We start from the raw sequence: 25,869 nt of genomic DNA, 5'->3' as shown, positions 1-25,869 counted from the left end.
TTCTTTTGGTAGCCATATTGGCCTGCAGACCCCAGAAAGATCTGAGATCCCGGTGACAAAAAACATCCCACGTGATCTAATAGCGCCATGGTCCTACCGGATGTCTCATCTGACCACTCGCCACATCTCAGTGGCGTCTTTCACCGGAACCCCTCAAACTCCGGAACTCACCGAATCCTCTCCGATTTGGAACCTACGCCAACTTCATTTCAGCCGAAATTTGTCGGGGTGTCTTGATGCTTTAGAAAGTTATCCATGGGGTTGGGTAGTCCAAGTGGTGTTGCCATTCTTGGTTGTTCCGTAAAGGTTGGAGCGGCTTGTAACTCGGCCCCTTTATTCTTAAGAGCGTTTATTTGAGCGATCATTTTCAATTCCGTATCTCTACTTTGTTTTACTAATTCCATCAGTTCTTTTTCCCGCCTATCGGCAGCATCCGACCGGTCTTCAGCACTTTCCTGGTACCGCGGAAGCATGCTGGAGCGACCCCTAGGAGGTCCTAGTGGTAAATCCATTTCTCCATTGTGTTGCTAATCTGATCGGTCAAGTGTCCTACCTACGGCTGCTTTTTAATCAAGTGTTCTATATAGTCAGGGGGTGTCTCCCGCACATGCACTTCGCGGTGCACGACTCTCTTCTTGTGTTCGCGATCGGGTTACTCTCCCGGTAGAGGGTTGAAACAACACCTTCTTTTCTGCCTCCCTCATTTATGTATTTGGGTTTCTCGATTTAAAAATTGTCTTCGGTGTTCTGCTTGGTATGTAGTGAACGTTGCTGACTACAACTTGTTATAATAAGGTAGTTAAGTTGGGGTGCTGTTACGCCATTAATAAGGCTCTGCTCAGTCAAAAACTCGTCCGGTATCTAAGCCCAAAAAAAAAAAAAAACAAATAATTACCCGGAGCTGTTGGTCGTTGCCCTGACATGGTTGCATCCGGGCAACATGCCTTCGTCTTTCACTGCTTTGGGAACCTTTTCCTAGGTGAATTGTCCCATTTTTTTCTGGCGAGCTATTACGCGCTTCCGTACGTGTACTGACCCACTTTTTTCCTGGTGAGCTTTTACTTGGTTTCATATGTGGACTGGCCCACCTTTTCCTGGGAGCTTTTACGTAATTCCATATGTGATTTGGTCCACCTAAGACAGGGTAAGCCCGAAAACCCCCTCCCACCAGTCGTCGGAAAATCAGACTATTTGACCGATATTTTCGGACTACACAACCTGCTGCTTTTTGACTGACGTTCGGAATCCACCACCCGCGGTAGCTTGACCTATACGTTCGGAATCCACAACAGTTTTCCTATTTCCGGGGCCCCGAGCCTCTAAAACGACCTGGCTTCTTAGCCTAGTACGTCGGGAACGTCGATTTTAAGTTTTCCGATCAGTTCCCCCACACCCTCTGTACTGGATCTTAAAAAAACTATATACCCACACCGCACCGCTAAAAGCGTTACCATGATATCTGCGCTCCTATCTGTTGACTCAACCTTCTCGAACGACCTGGCTACTTGGCCTAATACGTTGGAAGCGGGAGCCACACGGCAGTTGCAGAAGTTCGGGACTTTAATTTATGATAAATAGTAATAAAGTTAATAAGCATGCACTGATTCTACTTAAGTCCAATATTCTATAAATAGTCAAATTAACTAGGACATTAAAATATGAAATTTATTCCATTTAGGTGCCTTAATTTCCAAATACAGAAATCTACTTCGTTGAACCTAATGACTCTATTCCTTAACATATATGAGAAATTCTTTCCTTGGGCGCCCATTCTGTTACGTCGGCGTATTAGTGCCCGCGTCTTGGGTAAGGACTAAGGCCGAGGAAGGGGCATCCGATGTTCAGGCTTCAGGTTGCCAGCGTAAGCTCGTCGATTTTGGGTCGTGGGATCTTGGTAAGCCCATCACCTCTCCAACATAACGAGAATAAATATTAGAAGTACCTGTAAAAATTCGTACCATTCGTCAGTCAGCAGTCCTATCTGCCCCACAAGCAAACCTGTAGCTTGATCGTAAAACGATCGGGCAATGTTTCGGACACATTCCCTCTCCTTCATGCGTCCGCATGCCTGATACGATCCCCTTTGTCAAAGTGGTCCGTCAAATGTCATTGTTTTTGACCTACTCCACTTCTCACGTCAGCACCCCTCTTGGAAGTGTGTACCTACTCATTTTGTTGTAGTTAAAATAATAGCATAATTGATTAATAAATTGTTGACCAGTGCCATGTGTAATACAAAAAAAAATAAAGGCTAGCACACAAAGATTATAACAAGTTGACTATAATTGTTTTAAGCGGGGAGTATCGAACTCATCACCGGGCAACAGTGGCACGTTAATAAAAATTGTTGACTATTTACGACTACAAACGTCGCTCTAAGGGCTCTTGTTTTTGCAAAACAAAAACAAGGCGGATACTCGCCACTGAAAACTTATTTTTATTATAACAATATTGAACATAGGACATTTGATGTATATTTATTAAATATATTGCCTGGATGAGGCTAACAATAAAATATTTTCTTTTATACCGGACACCCTTCGATTAATATTATTACAAAAATATACATACGTGTATTTACTAATCGTATACAAATAAAATCGGCACGAGAACATATGCATATATTTTCTATATATATATACATATTTTCTATATATACATTTTTTTTTTCTTTATATATATATATAGTGACATATCCATAAGTCCCTAAGACTTAAGCACATGCCTACACACTAATACACATACAACATGTACACCCAAACACACCCACACACCCATACACCCAACACAACTCTGGATGTACCCAACAGATACCAGATACCTGATAAGTCACCCACTGGTAGACTAAACATCCGTTGCCTAATTTAAACAATCTATGCTTAAGCCCTCGCATCATCGTTGCGTTCCCACGTTCAAAGCTCGGACTCGCAATCCCGAAAACAGAAGTATTAGATTTCAATAAACAAAATTATAAGATTCTAAGAGCACTTGTATCCAAGAGCGAATGCACTTGAATCCAAGAGAAATGCGAAGACTATTAAAGTCAGCAACTCCAAAGCTTTCTCTCTTCATTTGATCAGAACCCTAAAGTCTAAAGTCCATATTAGAAAAGCTCGAAACCGAGGCTTGAACGTCAATCAAATCAGAGTAATTATCAGAGTTCAGTTTGAGACCTAATAATAATCGGTCGGTGTTCTTCTCAACTAAAAAATATTGTAATCATTCAGTAAAATAAAATTATATTTTTTTTACATATGAGTATTGCGATAATTTAATTATATATATATATATATATAACACGGGAACAGTGTTCCGTTAAACTTACCCCACTTTAATCCGAAGCGATGAGATCTCGACGTGTTGGATCCTGGGTGTTGCTATATATACTGATGGAGTTATAACGGGTGTTTTTTTTAGAGGTATAGAACTTTAAATTGCAATAAAACAACGATGGATTATTCGATTGACATGAATTTTATTGACATGAAAGATAATCTTGTGGCATTACATTTTAAATATGATTTCTGGCATATGACCGCCACGGCTGGCTCGGATGTAGTCCAATCTGGACGTCCAATTTGCAATGACTTTTTCCAACATATTTGGCCGTATATCGGCAATAACACGGCGAATGTTGTCTTCCAAATGGTTTAGCGTTTGTGGCTTATCCGCATAGACCAATGACTTTACATAGCCCCACAAAAAGTAGTCTAGCGGTGTTAAATCACAAGATCTTGGAGGCCAATTCACAGGTCCAAAACGTGAAATTAGGCGGTCACCAAACGTGTCTTTCAATAAATCGATTGTGGCACGAGCTGTGTGACACGTTGCGCCGTCTTGTTGGAACCACAGCTCCTGGACATTATGGTCGTTCAATTCAGGAATGAAAAAGTTAGTAATCATGGCTCTATACCGATCACCATTGACTGTAACGTTCTGGCCATCATCGTTTTTGAAGAAGTACGGACCAATGATTCCACCAGCCCATACAGCGCACCAAACAGTCAGTTTTTCTGGATGTAACGGTGTTTCGACATACACTTGAGGATTAGCTTCACTCCAAATGCGGCAGTTTTGTTTGTTGACGTAGCCATTCAACCAGAAGTGCGCTTCATCGCTAAACAAAATTCGCTTATGAAAATCGGGAACAACAGCAATCTCGTTTTGGGCCCATTCGACGAATCTACGCCTTGCTTGATGATCGTTTGGTTTCAATTCTTGCACGAGTTGGATTTTGTAAGCACGCAAACCAAGATCCTTCCGCAAAATCTTCCATAAAGTGGATGGACACAGATCCAATTCCTGTGCTCGATGGCGGATGGACTCATTCGGGTCTTCCTCAATGCTACGCTCTACAGCAGCAATAGCTTCTTCTGTACGCACCGTACGGCGTCTCTGGGGATGCGAGTTATCAATAAGAGTAAACGCGGTGCGAAAACGGTCCATGGTTAATCGAATTAACTGCTCTGATGGACGATTTTGTCGACGATAAAATGGACGTAGTGCGCGATACGTATTCCGCACAGAACCATTATTTTCGAAATAAAATTGCACTATTTGCAAGCGTTGTTCAGGCGTGAGTCTATTCATGACGAATTGCCAAACCAAACTGAGAATAAATCACTTGACAGCTGTTAAATCGGTCGCCATCTTGAACAGTAATGCCAACTTAAAGTTCTATACCTCTAAAAAAAACACCCGTTACATACATATACATTCGTGCACCAATAATTTGTCAACCGAACAATAATGTAATATACACAAACAAACAGGAAAAAAATACACAAAGTAAAGGTCATCTATCTTTATATGTATAAGTTCATATATACATATATGTGCTTTGGTATGAATGTTTTTCTACGACACGCTTCGTCCGCTATTCGATTAGAGGCAGTCTTCACTTGGATAGTAGGAAAAAGTCTCAAAAAAAGTGACTACTGATTCTCTAGTATTGGCTTTCGGATAGTCAGTTTGGGACTTCCCGGATATTCCCTTTCGGGTATTTACTTCGAGTCTTCCCGGATATTACTTTCGGGTATTCTCCCGAACGGTCATTTTATACCGGCTTAGAGCCTTTTCTCCGGGTATCGGCCTTCTATGCCAAGTGTTTCCACTTACGCACAGTGAGCCAGGCTGCCCAGCTAGCGGAACATTAGTAATAACTCAAGCGAACAAAAACAGATTTGACTGAAAATTTATAATTGGACTTTTGATAAATTTATTATATATTTCTCATCAGAAATTAATCAGAATCGGATGACTCGACGAATCTGATTTATTTAAATTGTTTTCGAAATTAATCAAAAGCCCAGCCACGGTTTTATCAAAATTGAATTAATTACAACTAGGGTTAAAAGTTTTCGACATAGCCGTTATATACGGATCCAATGAAAAAAGAAAGCCGTTCATAACCTCCTCCATTGTATTACTCCTGTTGTCCTTACGGGAATGGTTTACTAGCTTCAAGTGCTTCTTCAGACATTATACCAATAGGAAGGGCAACACTGTTGATGGTGTCTGCTCCTTGTATTAAAACTTTTTGCACATATGACGGCATATAACACCAAGAATATTTTGCATATGAGTTGAATAAATTTGTATTGACTTGGTGTCTGCTAGCCATCATCCTTAAGATCACACTGAATCGGTATATGAGTTCTTCACAAGCTCCACTAATGCCAGCAACTAAACTCGGTTGACTAAAAAAACGTCTAGCAGTATTTCTATTGTTGGTATTTCCACAGCCCGCCATAGGAATGTCTACCAATAAACCCATCTGATTTCTTAGCTGCAATTGGATTTCTGTTTTTTTTCTTTTTTTTTTGCTTCTACCTTGCTCTTGTCTTCGTTACGAACTTGCCATTGGCAGTCTGTAAGCAATATGTAAGATATACTCAAAAAACCGTATCCATGCATGCAGAGTTGATAGTCCATATTTCAAAAGATCTGCATCAATTGGATAGCTTTTTACCAATTTATATTTTTTGGTAGTGCTCTACAAATTCCACACGTCTGAGTAGATGCATGAGCGCTAAATGTTTTGCCATCTAGCATGGTCATATGAAATTCGTGGGAAATTGTAAATAAGGGTGTAATTGTTGGTTGAATGTCTAGTATTTGTCTTTTTACTATATCCGACTCTGATCGAATCAATTCTATAGTTTCCTTTTCGCAAATCAGTTTCAAAGGCCTACAATAGCGTGTGGATGAAGGTCGCGGTCAGTTTCACCATTTTGAAACTATTGGCGATATATTGCGTGTCCACTGCCTCCATCATCCATGTATTACGGTTAGACATGCGATTATTGTTTTCCGCAAACAGTATGATCGACTAAGCTCTGCAGTGTTGTTTCCGCTGTATAGTTCGAATATTTCATCTCATTTGGGTAGCTCATAACCCTTGCTGAATGCAACTTCTGGTAACTTGGATATATATCAGCATCTCTTTACTTAGAACTACATCGCATTAGCTTATATTTGTGTTTAGTGAGGGCTATATCTATATACAGAGCCAGGGCTTCTTCTGGTAAGTAAGGACTAGGTAACTTCACATGTGTGTCCAGTGACCTTTAATTTTTTTTTCCAGCAGTATTGTCTGTATTCAATGCACAAACACTTTTGATGCGCTTCGCAATCCCGATTTGAATAAGCTGGAGCTCGCTGCCACCATTAATTCATCACATGTGGTTTCCTTCACAAGATTAGACCTTTTTCTGGCTTGAACTTTGTTGCACAGGTCCCCAAAATCCTTCTTGGGCCGACCCAGATCCGAATTTCTGTTTTTTTTTTTAAGTTCTGTTGTAATGACATAATTTCCATTTTTCTGTAAGTCAGCTCATAAAACTAGTTAATTGTCTAGTAATACTTTTAGATTCCATTTCAGAAAGCCGGCGGTCCTTTAAAATTGTACTAAATACCAATTCTTTTAAAACGAGAGCTCTTGGGCTGACATTTCACCTAAAAAGTGCTACAGACTTTACAGTTGGTCGAAGTTTGATATAATTCTGAACATTTTAACGACACAAAGTCTCACACGATACATAATTGCTAAAATCACCTACCTATTGCGGCTGCTGAACTGGTCATCGGGAACTCGTTTATTGTCGACTTGCGCTTTCCTTGTCGCTTTCCGTCTAACTCAACGCGATGATAGTACCCTTTCCCCTGCTTTAGATTCTGGTTGTGAATCTTCAATGTCTTAAAATCTTACAAAAAGGGTGTACGTAACAGTATAACTGTATATTGGGTTATTTGTTTTAATGAGGCAGAGGTAGCACTGAGGTTTACGATTCTAATTTATGTTGTACGGTTGAGCCTTAGAGTCATGACATCTCCGCATGCTTAGGCTGTTTAAAGTTTATTTATTTGTTACGATTTAGATTGAATAGTTACCAAATATAAAAGAAAATTATTTAGAATTGATATTTTTCCGCGTTCTTTGGTAAACGTCTTGAGAACGCCCTCGCCAATGGCCCGACTCAACTCGTCTATTGTGTTTATCGTCTGCATGAAACGCACTATAGCTTTCCCTTGTCCTCCTCGTTATCCTATAGTCTTTATCATCACTTGTTTTTCTATTTCAATATTACTGTTTCGTTTAATACAACGGACAAAAAGTTTTCGAAGCAATAAAATAAAAAAAAACATTCTCATGCTCTTATGCTCTCTTGCAACTATACCAATATGTGAAGCGTCGCATAAGGCTGCGAAGCAACGATACATTTAATAAACGGATATTTCAACACCCGGAAGATCGTATTCAGCTCTAAACTGCAGATGTTTAGATTGCTCCATACGAACAGTAAACATCAAAAGTTAATTGTACCATATATTAAAGAGTATATTTTTTATGCCGATGATATTATTAAGGACGACTCCACTTTTGTGCCGATGAGATTGTTAATGACAACTCCAATTTTATGCCGATGATATTATTAACGACGACTCCACTTGTATGCCAATGATATTATTAATAACGACTCCACTTTTCCAATTCCGAGGGGCGCTGCCTTATCATACAGCTCGATTCGCGAGAATAGAAAAGTGTACAGAATCGAGGAAATATATATACGAGCCCCAACCACTATTAATTCGAACAGTATGTGTTTTTGGCAGTGTGCAATGTTCAACACACTATATTTTCAATACTATTACAGATAACTTATGCCAATGTTTTTTGTCTAAAAGAGAATTTTGTTCTCTTTACGATGACAAAAATGTCTTATACTTCCAACAACAATAACAACATGACTAATTCATTCAAACGGTAGACTTAGGAGATAAGAGAAAAATGACCATTCATATCCAGTCTACACCCACAAATCCCCATCCACACACTCTATTGTAAACAATCACACACACACGTTAATGTCTAAGTACGAAATGTAACCCTTCAGTACCAAAATTCTTCGCCCGTATTTTTCCTCGCGAGAGTTAGAAAAAACAAAAACAAATCTCACAGGCCTTTTTTAGCAAAGTTTCAAACACCGAAGTCAAGCCAAATTTTGTCATGGCTTTGCTGCTGCCTATGTTCGAAGTTCAAATTTGTTATTTTTTTTCGAAGTAGTTAGGAGCAGTGACCAACAATGAGAGTGAGAGATGAGAGAGGACAAAATCAGAGTAGAGAAAAAAACGCTATGTATAGACTTCTGAATACCGTTCTAATTATTGGTGGGATATTTATATATTTTTAAGTGTATATTTAATTTATATTTGTTGATTTAAGGATTTTAAATTTTGTAAGAAATTAAACTGTCGCTATAGGCAACGCCAATGCGTCCGTTTTTAATTATTTATCTATTTGTGATTAGAATTACTCTAATTACATTATGGTCGGAAACACCCTGGCAAGCGCCTGTCAGAATTTTCGGTTTCGTTTTCCGTCACCCCCTTTTTGCATTTTTATTCAATTGTAGAACATGACAAGTGGTGTTTGGAACATTTTCAACGTTAAATATAAAAAACCGGTAAGTAGTGTTTCGTATTGGTAAATTAGCATAGCTAATTGCATTCAAACTACATGATATTAATATATATTATTTAATTATTTTTCTTTACAGATAGCATAAGCACATTAGAAGGCCAACCCAGCAGCCACCGGAGAAGGCCTTGCCCCACTGGCCGCACTTGCATGTTAAAAAAAACGCAAACAAAAATAGGAAAATGTTAATGGAATAAAAAATAAAAATAATAATTGAATTTACCAATTAAATAAATCTTTTACGTTTTTTGGGAGATTTTTCTGTATTTACAGGTATTTTCCCAAGGAATTCCGAAAAAGTTCTTTGGGAATTCCTGGGGAATTCCTCGGGAAAACCCCTTGCTTATTTTTCGATATTCCCGAGGAATACCTGAGGAATTCCAGAGGATTTCCTCGGGAACTTCGAGTTCCTCGCCACGAACGCCTGTTGTATGGAAATTCCTCCCAGTTTTGTATGGAGACTTCCCCTAGGATTCCTCTAGGAGTCCTGGGAACTCCCTAGGGATTCGTTAGGGAATCCTTAGGGACTGGTACTGAAGGGAATAAACACTCACACACACACATTAATGTCCTAGTACAATCACACACACACATTAATGTCTAAGTACGAAATGTAATCAAAGATCGAGAGACCTTCAATTAAGCTTATCTGTTATTTACGCAAAGCCTCATATTCCAAAGTCTAGACTCTGTGGCGAGCCACTGTCCCCTAAACATTCGATCACTTGGCGAGCCAACTGAAAAAACAAAAACTTCCGCCCACGCAATCGTCTCAGGATTCTCCAATTACTCCTATTTTTCGGGAGCTTCTCTCTTCACAAGAGAATAGACATTTATAACTTAATTCTCTTAAACTTCGCTCTTAAGCTATCCCAATCTGCCTTTATAAACGCAAACATGTCTCCATACATTAGTTCACTACTGAGTACGCTATCAATTGCGATAGCTTTGCTAAGGCCACTTCAACTTCGAAGTCCATTGTCAAACTTAGTGATAATCTAAAGGCTCTAGTTCTTCCGTTATTGGAATTAATAAAAACGTTCAATAATTAAACTCGCAGTCTGAATTCGTAAATGGCGCAGTCGGTAGGATAAAAAAGGAAATATTGTGCGAGTTGTTTACAAATATCAATCTAGTAACTAAAAATACTTGTACAACCAAGCGTTTCTTTTAAGATTGAACCACGCGAATCGGCGCTAAAGTGAACATAAAATCGTTATACAACTAACTCTTTTTTATCCGCAAAAGAACTACGTATTATCGGTGGTTGACTCCCAATAGTGAAACCTACTACATACGATCAATAAAAGTGTAAAAACAAAAAACCCAAAAACTCAAAAGAACTACGTATTAACGTAGTAGTTGACACACAATAGTCAAACCTACTGCATACGTTCAATAAAAGTGTAAGAACAAAACCCTATAATCAAAAAACTCAGCTAAAACAAAAATCAATCATGGCAACCGAACAAGCCCAACTGTTATCGGAATCCCATCTAAATCAAGCCCTAAGTCAAATTAGGCAAATACCTACATTCAGTGGTAATACCCAAGAGCTCAGTGCTTTCATCCGAAGGATCGAATTTATAGTTCAACTTTACCCAACCAAAGACCACAAACAAAGACAAGTATTCTTCAGCGCAATTGAGATGCAACTTGCTGGAGATGCTCATCGTGTTTCTCAGTTATCCGGAGCAACAACCTGGCCAACCCTATTGAACGCACTCATCAGCAAATACAAATCCCTAACGCCATGTGAAGAACTACCCCGTCGTCTCTGTTGTACTTCCCTTCAGCGGAAGTATCCGTAAGTTAGTCGAAAAGCTAGAAATTAAATCATTCAAAATATCTAATAAAGTTATGTTAGAAAATAATATCAGTAATACTCAGTAATACAATCAAAGATGTAATCATGAGAAAATTTCCCGATAGATTATTTATGACCCTTGCCAAACATGACATTACGACAGTATCTAAACTTAAACAAATAGAACAACAAGAAGGTGTATACGAAGTAACATTCAATGACCGAACAAAACCCCATAATAACTCTAACCCTAAAATCCTAACACATCCCAGCCCCAACCTCCTAAGAATAAAGGAAACTATCAAAATTTCGTAAACAATGCTATGCATTACACAAATAAATCAAAACCAAACATTTTTCAAGACCCGCTGAAATAAACACGAGGTTAGCAAGAGAACTCACACAAAAATTAAATACAGGTAGAGTCCAGAATCATTTAAACTTTCAACAACAAAGTAATAGTGCACCAAACCCTCCGGTCAAACGGCAGAGAATGGATACAGGATGCGAAAATTTTCTTCAACCAGCCTCGGCATCAGAAGGAGGAGGAGGAAACCCATTCTTAAAAATTAAAATAAATAAATGCCTAGTAGACACTGGTTCGTATATTAATATCATGAAACAAACTTTTTTTAATTTCCTAATCAAACCCTGTAACGTAAAAGTCCACACTATAAATGGCGTAATAATATTGGACCAAAGCGTTTCATTGTAGTCAAGTAAACTTTATCCCACTAAGAAAACATTTTATATTCATAATTTATCAGAAAAATATGACTCACTATTAGGCAGAAATTATTTAGAGCCAACCAACACTCAAATTAATTATTCAACACAAACAGTTATAAATGGCTATTCAAAATGTGCTTTGACCACATCCAAACAGATGAATCCAAAGCTACCAATGAGTAAACCAGGTCATCTACTTCAGAGAAAACCCCTCTACATACCCCGAAAAAGGAGAAAACCCTCCGAAAAATTAAGCGGAAACGCCACATAAAATCAGATGGGTCAAAGGTTACCAATGAGTGCCCCAGATCATCGAACTCAGAGGAAACCCTTCTACACACCCAGAAGAAGGAGAAAACCCTTCAGAAAATTAAGCGGAAACCTATGAGTGTCCCAAGTCTTCCAAATTTGAGGAAAACCCTCTTACTACCCCTTACATAGAAGAAGCTCTTCTAGTAACATCCTCTAACGCCTTAAACGACGAGATAAGAGAATCTAACGTATTTAGTTTGGAACATCTAAATACAGAAGAAAGGGAACAACTTTCAAACGTTTTGCTTGAGTACTGATATTCAGTACAAGGGAGGTGAAAATTTGATTGTTTAGATTGTTTAGTTTACTTAGATGATATTATCATTTATTCCACTTCATTGGAGGAACACATAATGTCATGGAAAAGGGTATTTGATAAATTACGATCAGCTAATCTAAAATTGCAACTTGATAAATGTGAATTTCCGAAGAAAGAAACAGAATTTCTTGGTCACATTATCACAACAGACAGTATAAAACTAAACCCTAACAAAATAAATGCAATTAATAATTTCCCTATTCCTAAAACCACAAAAGGAATAAAATCTTTCCTTGGACTTTTTTAAAAAATCGATAGAAATTTATAAGACCAATACAAAAATGAAAAAATATCTAAACATTTTTCAAAAGTGTGGGCGTGGCAGCTTCGGGCGGTTTGTGGGCGTTAGAGTCGGCGTGGCAAAAAGTGTTTTGGCAAATCAATATAAATTTACAAGACTAATACAAAAATGAAAAAATATCTAATCATTTTTCAAAAGTGTGGGCGTGGAAGCTTTGGGCGGTTTGTGGGCGTTAGAGTGGGTGTGGCAAAACGTTTTTTGGCAAATCGATAGAAATTTACAAGACTAATACAAAAATGAAAAAATATCAAAACCTTTTTCAAAAGTGTAGGCGTCGCAGTTTTGTGCGGTTTGTGGGCGTTAGAGTGGGCGTGGCAACATGAATCGGCAAACTTGCGCTGCGTCTATGTCCCTGGAGTCTGTATGCTTAATCTCAACTTTCTAGCTTTTGTAGTTCCTGAGATCTCGACGTTCATACGGACAGACAGACGGACAGACGGACGGACAGACTGATATGGCCAAATCGACTCGGCTATTGATCCTGATCAAGAATATATATACTTTATATGGTCGGAAACGCTTCCTTCTGCCTGTTACATACTTTTCAACGAATCTAGTATACCCTTTTACGGGTATAATGACGACATGTCCGCCTTCGAGAAACTAAAAGTACTCATCACGTCCGATCCAATCCTTATATACCCTAACTTCGAAAAGAAATTTTCACTGACAACAGATGCGAGTAATATATCCAAAGGTGCTGTATTATCCCAAGAGCATAAACCCATCTGCTATGCGAGCAGAACCTTAAACGAACATGAACTCAATTATTCAACAATATAAAATGAACTATTATCTATAGTATGGGCAATAAAATATTTTAGATCCTACCTATTCGGTAGAAAGTTCGACATATTAAGCGGTCATAGGCCACTTGTATGGCTAACTAACATAAAAGACCCCAATATGAAATTAGAGAGATGGAAAATAAAACTTAATGAATACGATTATAATAATCAATATCTACCCGGCAAAGAAAATCATGTCGCTGATGCTTTATCTAGAGTCCAAATTCAAGAAAACTTCCTAGGAGAAGATGACCCAGTATCCCTTCCCACAACAGCTACTGTGGGACATTACTTCTGCACTAAGAAAAGTGTTATTTACTTCCCTAATGAAATTGATTTCAAATCTTTCAAATCATAAGTCTCGACAGTTTCACTAAAAATATGAAAACCAGTAGTAAACTAATAGACATTCAAACAATTCAATTCAATTCTAAGAAATTATCCTCATAAAGAATTATTACACCCTGGTATATAAAAACTCACCCTTCAGTTCAAAGAATTTTACTATTACCCTGATTTCCAAAAACTAATCCAAAACATCATAAACGAATGTGAAATCTGTTACATCGCTAAAACTGAACATAGAAATACAAAATTAACCCTTGAAACGACCTCAGAAACCTTCAATCCCGGAGACAAGTATGTCATGGATTTTTACTTAATAAACAATAAAAATTCCTATCATGTATTGACATTTATTCTAAATAGAAGTAAACAGTAGAGATTGGCTTGAAGCTAAAAGAGCTATTTTACGCATACTCAACGATATGGGTAAACCCAAAGATATAAAAGCCGATAAACACTCCGCTTTCATGTGCAAGTTATCCAACCCGCAAACATAGCACTCTATCCCATTTTATAAACAAATTTTAAATTTCATTCTAGGAGGCATTTCCTTTGTCTTTGCTTTTGTCATTGCCTTTGCCAGCGCTTAGCTAGCTGATAAGATCAATAATCAAACTCTCAGAAACACAGCATCCGCTTGGAGACCAAACCATGGTCAACTTATTGCGCTTCAATCAAACTGCATCGGTCAGCATAATTAAATTTCACAAGCTTTTATTCTAAACATAATTTAAAGTTCAAGAAGTTTCAAAAGAAAAGCTTTTGGCCCAGGTTGATTGAATAAGAATTAGAATCGAGAAGGCAGTCTGTTTCGTGATCGGATCGAGAACGATCTAAGATAAAAACCGATAATAGGGTCTTGTAATATTGTATAAGTTTAAAAAGTTTATCACCAATAAATTTACTAAGCGCTGGCAAAGGCAATGAAAAAGGCGAAGACAAAGAAAAAGCCTCCTAGATTGAAATTTAAAATTTGTTTATAAAATGGGATAGAGTGCTATGTTTGCGGGTTGGATAACTCTCCCCATTTTAAAATGACGCGTCCCGCTTTATTACGAATTTCGTTTAAACGCTCATTTAATTCTGTTAAAAATACTTTCTCATTATTTGGGTTTTCTAGTTCTGGCCGTTTTTGTTTGTTTACAAATATAATATATCTGAATTTTATAATTAGTGTAGTAATCAGATATAAAACACGAGAGAACGCTATAGTCGAGTTCCCCGACTATCTGATACCCGTTACTCAGCTACTGAAAGTGCGAGGGAGAGTCTTCAACACTGACAGTTTTTGGCGGTTTGTGGGCGTTAGAGTGGGCGTGGCAAAAAGTTTTCTTGCAAGTCGATAGCAATTTACAAGACTGATACAAAAATGAAAAAATATCAAAAAATTTTTCAAAAGTGTGGGCGTGGCAGTTTTGTGCTGTTTGTGGGCGTTAGAGTGGGCGTGGCAGCATGATTCGATAAACTTGCGCTGCGTCTATGTCCCTGGAGTCTGTATGCTTAATCTCAACCTTCTAGCTTTTGTAGTTCCTAAGATCTCGACGTTCATACGGACAGACAGACGGACAGACGGACGGACAGACGGACATGGCCAAATCAACTCAGCTATTGATCCTGATAAAGAATTTATATACTTTATATGGTCGGAAACGCTTCCTTCTGCCTGTTACATACTTTTCAACGAATCTAGTATACCCTTTTACTCTACGAGTAACGGGTATAATAAGAATTGCATTGTTTGTAAATTTAAAAGAAATATAATATTTGTTAAAATTTAATGTTGTCTTTGTGAATAGTTCTGTTTCTACTGTTGATTACTATTTTGTTAGGTAAGTTTTCCCCAACAACCTGTTTTTTATATCTTGTTTTTAGTTTATTTCTTTCTCCATGTTTCTTTTCATAAACAACTTGTCCTACATGACATTCTTTTTCTTTACGAATTTACTTCATTATGTGTTTCTAACATTTTTTTTCCCGAGTGTTCTTTAGAATTTTTGGAATGTTTATACCCGTTACTCGTAGAGTAAAAGGGTATACTAGATTCGTTGAAAAGTATGTAACAAACAGAAGGAAGCGTTTCCGACCATATAAAGTATATATATTCTTGATCAGGATCAATAGCCGAGTCGATTTCGCCATGTCCGTCTGTCCGTCCGTCTGTCCGTCCGTCTGTCCGTCTGTCTGTCCGTATGAACGTCGAGATCTCAGGAACTACAAAAGCTAGAAAGTTGAGATTAGGCATACAGACTCCAGGGACATAGACGCAGCGCAAGTTTGTCGAATCATGCTGCCACGCCCACTCTAACGCCCACAAACCGCCCAAAACTGCCACGCCCACACTTTTGAAAAATGTTTTAATACTTTTTGCCCCGCCCACTCTAACGCCCACAAACCGCCCAAAGCCACCACGCCCACACTTTTGAAAAATGTTTTGATATTTTTTCATTTTTGTATTAGTCTTGTAAATTTCTATCGATTTGCCAAAAAACTTTTTGCCACGCCCACTCTAACGCCTACAAACCGGCAAAAACTGTCAGTGTTGAAGACTCTTTCGCACTTTCACTATCTGTATAACGGGTATCAGATAGTCGGGGAACTCGACTATAGCGTTCTCTCTTGTTTTATGTTCAATTTTATTATAGAGAATATCAAAAGGTTTATGGTTTTTTGTAGAATGAATGCTCTGATTGAATTCTTTTGCGGCTCTTATAATTATTTCAGAATAGTCAATGAGATTAAATTCTTCCTTTATGCAGCGAGCTAATTCTGTTAATGTTGAATGTGCCCTTTCAATTTGTCCGTTCGAGGTACTGTGTCTGGAGTCTGCGAAATGTAGAGTTAAACCACATCTTTGTGCAAAGGATTTAAATTGAGCAGAGGTAAAGCTCGGTTTATTATCGGTCATAATTACTTTGGCGTGGGGAAATTGTTGGAGTAATTCCATTACTTTATTCTCGATGTTTAGTTTATTTTGAATTTCTTTTACTACTAGGAATTTTGAATACGCGTCAATTCAAGTTAAGAAAGTGAGATTTTGCGCGTAATAAATATCGATGTACAAATTTTCTCACTCTTTAGTTGGAATAGGTGCTTCTCCAATAGAAATTTTAATTGGATGTCTGTTATATTTATTTTCGTTGCCAAATGTACAATTTTTTATGTATTCCTTCAATTTGGTAAATAAATTTGGCCAATAATATAATCTATTAATTTGTCTGTAGTTTTCGTCTAGTCCTCTATGAGCTCGACAATGTGTTGCTTCTAGTATAATAGCCTTATCTTCATTATTTTCCACATCTTGTAGAAATATTTTAGTAAAAGAAATTTGTTAGTAAAATTATTTTTTAAAGGTAATTGGATATGATAAAGATCTTCTAAAGTGCAATGAATTCCTACCGTTATGTTTGGTTGTTCTCTTAATATTGTTATTAAATTTTCTGGCGTATCATATTCGATTATATGTCGTGTCTTATCAAAAACTTTCAATAACTCATGTATTGTATACCTCCCCGTTGTTAATAACAGTTGTTGTTGATTTACTTGTCAACTAGTTGTTGACTGATTTAACGGTTAACGGGCCTCTTGTATTACATTTTCGAAACTACTTTCAGCGGAATGCTGTGTATTTTGATCTGAGCTTGATTGTTCTATATCGCTGTTAGTAATATTATTTATTTTTATTCGAGATAATGCATCAGCAACGACATTTGTTGTTCCGGGTTTATATATTATTTTTGGGGTGAAACTTTCTATGAAAGAATACCATCTTTTCATTTCTACGTTCGGGTTTTTATCAGAGATTGTAAAGGATATAGATTGATGGTCAGTTTGTATTTCTATACCGATTACACCGATAATTTCTGAGATTTTTCATAGCCCAAACTATGGCTAACAATTCTTTTTTATTTGTTGCATAAAGTTGTTCGGATTTATTTAAAGTTTAGAAATGAAAGTAATTGGTTTATTATCCTGTGATAAAACCTCTTCGATTGCTACGTTTGATGCGTCTGTTGTCAAAGTAAATATTTTGTTATAATCTGGTTGAACTTATTCCACTAAATTATCTTTGAGTTCGTTAAAAGCTTTTACAGCTGGTTAATCTAACTGTACTGAAATTTTTGTTGACATTATTCTAGAAATTTTAGCATTATCTCCTCCTAAGTATTTGGTAAAGGGTTTAGCAATTTTTGCATAGTTTCGGACAAATTTTCGGTAATATCCAGTGAGGCCTAGGAAAAATCGAAGTTCTCTAATATTTTGTGGAATCGGATACTTCATAATTGTAAAAATTTTTTCAGGATCCGCCCAAAACTGCCACGCCCACACTTTTGAAAAATGTTTTAATATTTTTTCATTTTTGTATTGGTCTTCTAAATTTCTATCGATTTGCCAAAAAACTTTTTGCCACGCCCACTCTAACGCCCACAAACCGCCCAAAGCTGCCACGCCCACACTTTTGAAAATTTTTTTGATATTTTTTCATTTTTGTATTAGTCTTGTAAATTTCTATCGATTTGCAAAAAATCTTTTTGCCACGCCCACTCTAACGCCCGCAAATTGCCATAAACTGTCAGTGTTTAAGACTCTCCTTCGCACTTCCACCAGTTGAGTAACGGGTATCAGATAGTCGGGGAACTCGACTATAGCGTTCTCTCTTGTTTTATAATATATTCCTTTAATGGAAGAGTATTATTTTCTCCAATTAAACGCAAATCGTTTTTCTCCTCATTGTCATAACACTCTTGTTTTTTTTTTCATTATATTCCAGAATACCTTTTTCTACATCTATTTAAGCTCCAATTTTCCTTAATAGATTGTACCCAATTAATAAGCCAGGATCTAAGCCTTCTATTTCATAAAATATATGTTTCGCTTCAAATATTGTTAGTATATGGTAATATTTTATAATAAAATATCCATGAACTGTAGATACTCTCTTGTAAATTGGTAATTCTTTTATATTTTTATAAATTCCTTTTTTGATATAGCAAGAGGAGGCCCCTGTGTCAATTAATATTTTTAGATGTTTTTTTGTATTTCTGTCTATTCTTGTTATATGTCCTCTGTCGGACTTTGACTTAAAAAATCTAATATATATAAATCTCGTGTCACAATGTTTGTCCTCAATAGACTCCTAAACCACTCAACCGATTACAATAAAATTCGCACACCATGTGCAGTTCGATCCAACTTGAGAGATAGGATAGTTTAAATCTCAAATTATAGTCACAATTATCTGTTAACTCCAAATGATTCTAAGTTAGAATTTCTAACAGATGTCGATACCTTTCGACTGGGTTGAGTAAGTAATCAATAGATGGCGCTGCTATTGAAATCAACGAACGTGTCATATAAGCTACATTTTAACAGCTATAAAATTAATTAAATTCGGGCACAAGAATATCAAGAACAGTGTAACGAACGTCTTCAAGAGAATATCATGAGAACATGAGCAGCAGGAGAACGAGACATAGCCACAGTAGGAGTACAGGACCAAAAATTTTAATTTATACACGTAAGTAATATCACATAGTTTTATAAAAGTTAATTAATATATCAATGAGAAAATGGCACAAAGCCCCACATACTTTTTCAATAATTGTACAAAAATTTTATATTATTTTTATTTAACCTCCATTGAAAATTATTTTGCACTTATTATTTCAATGTGCTATGATAACCTGTTCTTCAGTTCCTCTTTCTAATATTTAAACGATTAAACGATTAAATTATTATTTTCAGTCAAAAATGCCACCGAAAAGATCTAACCTCAACAACGCGAGCAGCAAAGGGTCACGACGCAAACGTGTTGAAAGAGCTCAGCAAATACCAGAACAAATCGAAACAAGAAATGCAGCTCAAAGAATCAGGACTGCAGGAAGTCGTGCACAAGAATCTCAAGAACGGCAATTCAGATGATTCCAAATTATTTTTGCGTAAGATACGCAAATTTAATTCTTGCTTCCAAATGACGTCATTTGGGGCAACTAAAATTTGCGATCGTGCATCCGATGGACGTAATTTTGTACCATAAAATCGGATCCTTGATGCCAATGCCTGATAACAATCCGAAATTTCTTCAAATTTATTTTATGGGCGATCATGAAGAGCGCGTGACGACTCGGTGCCTGTATAATTTTATTGAACAAGCAGACGGAAGAGCAATTGTGATATTATTGGAAAATTTTTTAGAAGATCACAATCAACTAATTCAATTGATCAAAAGAGTTTCGCCACGATTGCAAAATGACAATTATCAAATCGTCATAAAAGCCGACAAAGTACCATTAGGTGAACATGCTGGTAGATTCAACGCTCCAACTGTTGATGAGGTTGCTGTTATCATGGTTGGTGATCCAGTTGACAAAAGATCTATAAAAATTACACGGCAAGACAACACTGTCAGTACGATTTCGGATCTACCCCGTTCATATGACGCACTACAGTATCCATTGATATTTTGGCAAGGACAAGATGAATATCACCTTAATATCAAACAGTATGATCCAAATACCGGTAAATTTGACAATTATCTATTTATTTTCTTACTGTATGTATAGATTTTAATTTCGTATTGCATTTTATTTTTTATTTTTTAGGTGATTACAGTAATAAAAAAGTTAGCTCAATGAACTACTACGCACACCGAATAATGGTTAGACAACATCAAGACAATTAAATCCTTCGATATCGTCAGCTGTTCCATCAATACATTGTTGATATGTATGCTAAGGTCGAAAGCGAACGCTTGCGATTCCTTCGATTCAACCAGGCAAAACTACGATCGGAAGAATATATTCACTTACGAGATGCTGTTGCTGGAAACATCGATGGAAATGTAAATCTCAATGACATCGGTAATGCTTTCATTTTACCTTCAAGCTACATCGGCAGTCCACAGAACATGCAGGAATACATACAAGATGCGATGAATTACGAACGTTATTACGGCCGACCGGATTTATTTATTACATTCACATGTAATCCAAATTGGGAAGAGATACAAACTTTACTATTGCCAGAACAACAAGCCATTCATCGCCATGATTTAACTGCCCGTGTGTTTAAACAAAAATTGAAATCCTTAATTGATTTTATTGTTAAATATTCAATTTTTGGTATCACACGTTGTTGGCTGTATACGGTAGAGTGGCAAAAGCGAGGTTTGCCTCATGCCCACATTTTGGTTTGGATTAAAGATAGAATCCGTCCTGAAGAAATCGATCAAATAATTTTAGCCGAAATTCCAGACCCATTAATTGATCAAGAATTATTTGATATTGTCACCAAACACATGATCCATGGGCCATGCGGTGCTTTCAACATGACGTCAACGTGCATGGAAAATGGAAAATGTAAAAAAACTTCCCAAAACCGCATACGAATGACACGATCACGGATATTGATGGTTATCCAATGTATCGCCGCAGAAGTACTGAGAATGGTGGCCACACATTTACAATGTGACTGCCGAACTTTCCAAATCAAGTTAAGTTTGATAATCAGTGGGTGGTACCATACACACCACTACTTTCAAAAACTTAAAAAACTCATATCAATGTTGAGCTTTGCAGTTCTGTTAAATCAATTAAGTATATTTGTAAATATGTAAACAAAGGCAGTGATTTGGCCATATTTGAAGTACAAAACATAAATAAAAATGACGAAATAGCACGATACCAAATGGGCAGATACATTAGCAGCAATGAAGCTATTTGGCATATTCTCAGCTTTCCCATCCACGAAAGAGATCCTGCTGTCCAACATCTGGCTATACATCTTGAAAACGGTCAACGTGTATACTTCACTGAAGAAAATGTTCTCCAAAGAGCGTTCGAAGCTCCGAAAACGACTCTAACTGAATTTTTTACATTGTGTCAAAAACCTGATGTTTTTGGCCAATTTGCGATGACATTGGTGTATGGTGATGTTCCACGTTATTTCACATGGAACAAATCCAGTAAAAAATGGGAGCCACGGAAACAAGGAAAACCACATCCTTCCATTACAGGCATATTCAAAGCTAAGACATTGGGGAGACTTTACACGGTACATCCAAAGCAACGTGAATGCTTATATTTACGTTTGTTATTGGTGAATGCTCCCGGACCAACGTCTTTTGAATTTTTGCGAACAGTTAATGGTCGAGTATTCAATACATACCAGGATGCATGTCGTGAACTGCAATTGCTAAAAGACGATAACCATTGGGACTTAACGCTTGCCGATGCTGCGTTGACATCAACACCGAATAACATTCGTCAGTTGTTTGCAATTATTTTGACGACATGTTATCCCTCGCAAGCACAAACTTTGTGGAAAAAAAAAATAAAAATTGTATGACAGAAGACATCTTGCACCGAATGAGACAAACAAATCAATGCCAAAACATAGATTATACACCAGAGATGTACAATGAAGCATTGGTCTTTATCGAGGATTTATGTGTTCTTATTTCAAATTTCCCGCTTAATCATTATGGTATGCCATCACCTAATCGTCCAGCCACCGACTTAGTCAATACCGATTTGCAACGAGAAAAGCAATATGACCATGGAAGTTTAGCAACAATTATCATGAACAGTGAACCATTACTGACAGCAGAACAAAAAATTATTCATGATCGGATTATGCTGGCTGTTGCTGCTGAACAAGGCGGCTTTTTTTTCTTGGATGCACCCGGTGGAACCGGTAAGACATTTTTAATATCGTTGATTCTTGCCAAAATACGGTCGCAACAAAAAATCGCATTAGCAGTAGCATCGTCAGGCATTGCGGCTACTTTACTGGATGGTGGGCGAACAGCACATTCAACATTCAAGCTGCCATTGGACGTTCATAATAAACCAGATGCAATGTGTAACATCAAAAAGAATAGTGGAATAGCTGCAGTGTTGCGGAAGAGTTCTATAATAATTTGGGATGAGTGCACAATGGCACACAAATATTCACTTGAAGCATTAAACAGAACTATGCAAGATTTAAACAGCAATAATAAACTGTTCGGTGGTGCTATCATACTTTTGTCTGGTGACTTCCGGCAGACCTTACAGGTTATACCTCGCTCTACTTTCGCGGATGAGATTAATGCATGTTTGAAACAATCATTCTTATGGCGAAGTGTTGAAACACTTCGATTGACAATAAATATGCGAGTACAATTGCAAAATGATCAATCAGCACAAATATTTTCCGAACAACTACTAGATATTGGGAACGGTAAAATAGAACTGCAACCAAATATGCAATGCATTAAACTACCATAATTATTTGAATCATGAATGGCTCAGTCAACGGGCGATTTTGGCAGCCAAAAACGTTGATGTCGACTTCCAGATACAACAGTTGTTACCAGGCGATCTGATGTCTTTTAAATCAATCGATACTGTTGTTGATGAAAATGAAAGTGTTAATTTTCCGATCGAATTTTTAAATTCATTAGATATCCCTGGAATGCCACCACATAATCTTCGATTAAAGATTGGTTCCCCTATTATTCTCCTCCGTAATTTGAATCCACCTCAATTATGTAACGGTACGCGTTTGGTCATCAAAAAGATCACCGGTAACATTCTTGAAGCAACCATTTTGGCTGGGAAGTTTAAAGGAAAAGTGGTCCTGCTGCCACGTATTTCGATGATACCATCAGATTCTACCATACCCTTCAAAAGGCTACAGTTTCCAATTCGTTTAGCTTTCGCCATGTCTATCAATAAATCTCAAGGTCAAACAATGTCCATTTGTGGTTTAGATTTGGAAAATTTTAAAAAATAGATATTAATGTTTAATAGTTTAAGACTGTCTGCCTTGCCTACCTCATTCATGAGTTTGAGCGTCACATATTATTTGCTGTATTATACTGTAATATATACTTATTTGTTATAAAATTAAATGGAAATAATCAATCTGATAAATGTTTATTTTGTATTGATTTCTGCTTAATATCAAGTGTAAGAACATTTTAATTAATTGTGTTCAACGTACTTCCCCTTCAAATCTTAATCCAGTGAATTTATATACCAACATCAACATTTTCGTCTTTAATATAACAAAAACTTTAGCCACAGAAACGCGTGGCCGGGTCAGCTTGTATTTTTATAAATTCCCTTTTTGATATAGCAAGAGGAGGCCCCTGTGTCAATTAATATTTTTAGATGTTTCTTTGTATTTCTGTCTATTCTTGTTATATGTCCTCTGTCGGACTTTGACTTAAAAAATGATCCTCACCAATGTTATTTATTCTCATACCTTTCTGGGCTGGTTGACCAGTTGCTTCTCTTTTTAATGGGATTTGTGGTTCAATTTTTTGTGCTTGGTTTTGATTATAAATATATTTTTTTTTGCAAAATTATTATAATTCTGTCTGTTATCATTATACCCTCTGTTATAATTATTACTCGGACGATTATAATTATTATTCGGACGATTTTGATACTTTATGAAACTTTCTACTTCCATTGGTTCTGGTGGGGGTTGTACCTTAGAATTGTTATTTGAATTCCAATTATTATTTTGCCCAAAGTTCCCGTATTGCGGCCAATTATTATTCTGGTTATAATTCCAATTATTATTCATTCTGTTATTATTATTATTATTATTACTATTATTATTATTATTATTCTGTCTGGAATTTACTGTATTAAATCTTAGGTTATTTTCCTGCTTTTAATTTTCATTCCTAAATCCATAATACCTGTTTGGAAATTGTGCTCGAAAGTTGTTAGACTCTAATTCTTGACACTTTGCCAAAGCATTTGGCAAGTCTGGTGGGTTTAGAGAAAATAGTGTTTCTGAGATTGAACCGTTTAATCCAGAAATAAAAATTCTAAGAGCGTTCTAAATTCGTTTCTTTGGTTATTCCGCTGTCTTTTCCATATGTCATTATGGTTTTGTTTATCAGTAATGTCATTTTCTTGTTTACTTCGTTGTAGAATTCTGTAATGGTCATGCCTAAGGATGCTTAATTCTGATTCAAGAATGATTTTATTACGTATAAATGTTAAGGCGATAAAATATTGTTCGCTACGAATTGGTGCTGAACCTCCGGTTGCCATTGTTAAATTCAAATCTTCAAAACTCTTTATTAAATTTTCCAGATTGTTTTCTTTTAATAATAGTTAAAATAGATTACATTTTTTTTTTAAAGACTCTTTAATATTTTCTGTATCTTGATCTTGTTTTATTATAAATTTTTTGAATACTTAATATTATTTTATTCTGCTCACGATACTTTCCGTTGTAGTCTTCCTTCAGTTTAGTTGTCCTGAATATTTTCTGTTGTGGTCTTCCTTCAATAAATTGTTGTATTCAGCTGTGGCGGGGGATGGCTCTCTGCTCTTCCTTCCTTCCTTCTTGGTGTTGATTTTTTTATTATTATATTTTGTTTAATATTCTGGTTTTAGTTTTAAGTTGGTTTTTACTTGTGTTTGTTGTTGAGTCCTTTTTTTTGTTGAGTTCTGTTTAGTATCCTGTTCTTGTTACTTGTAATAAGTATTCAGTCCACCTTTTTTTTAACTTCTTAATTGGATTATTACATTAATTAATTTCCAATTAAGTTTTTCCACGATCACTGTTACAGTTGTTAGATGTCGTTGGAATAATGAGAATGTTTTGATTTTTCTCTAAAAATATGGGTTGTTGGCGGCGCGAGTTCTGTTTTATATTAAACTTATATTTATTTTTAGAACTTTTAAATTACACCGACCCACGTTGGGCGCCAATTTAAATTGTTATTAAAAATTTATTTAAAAAAATATTTTATTTTTATATATTAGTAAATTTATTGGTGATAAACTTTTTAAACTTCTACAATATTACAAAACACTTCTATCGGTTTTTATTATAGATCGTTCTCGGTCCGATCTCGAAACAGACTCACTTCTCGATTCTAATTCCTGATCAACCTTGGCCAGAAGCTTTTCTTTTGAAACTTCTTGAACTTTCAATTATGTTTAAAATAAAAGCTTGATGCCGAAATTATTTCTCTGCGTTGTGAAATTCAATTATGCTGACCGATACAGTTTGATTGAAGCGCAATAAGTTGACCATGGTTTGGTCTCCAAAGCGGATGGTGTGTTTCTGAGAGTTTGATTATTTATTTTAGCGGGTAGCTAAGCGCTGGCAAAGGCAATGACAAAAGCAAAGACATAGGAAAAGCCTTCTAGATTGAAATTTAAAATTTGTTTATAAAATGGGATAGAGTGCTATGTTTGCGGGTCGGATAACTTGAATAATTCAAGTAATCTGAGAATCGGAAAGCGACTGAAGCGTGCCGCAGAAAAACACATA

At 36.6% G+C, this 25,869-nt stretch overlaps 1 protein-coding gene and 1 long non-coding RNA gene across 3 annotated transcripts in view; both read right to left on the bottom strand.

Annotated features, from left to right (window-relative positions):
• Positions 1 to 25,869, bottom strand: part of LOC120457663 (unconventional myosin-VIIa-like) — a 419,197-nt gene that overhangs the window by 100,776 nt on the left and 292,552 nt on the right. The gene's annotated exons all lie outside the window — the stretch shown is intronic.
• Positions 5,189 to 7,407, bottom strand: LOC120457667. Its single transcript, XR_005617074.2, has 2 exons — positions 7,062 to 7,407; positions 5,189 to 6,967 (listed from the first exon to the last, which is right to left on the bottom strand). It is a non-coding gene; the product is annotated as an uncharacterized LOC120457667 (long non-coding RNA).

The sequence above is a fragment of the Drosophila santomea genome, unplaced genomic scaffold, assembly GCF_016746245.2.
Source record: "Drosophila santomea strain STO CAGO 1482 unplaced genomic scaffold, Prin_Dsan_1.1 Segkk6_quiver_pilon_scaf, whole genome shotgun sequence".
NCBI lineage: Eukaryota > Metazoa > Arthropoda > Insecta > Diptera > Drosophilidae > Drosophila > Drosophila santomea.
The sequence above is the reverse complement of the archived record's forward strand: the minus strand, read 5'-3'. Positions and strand labels throughout refer to the sequence as shown.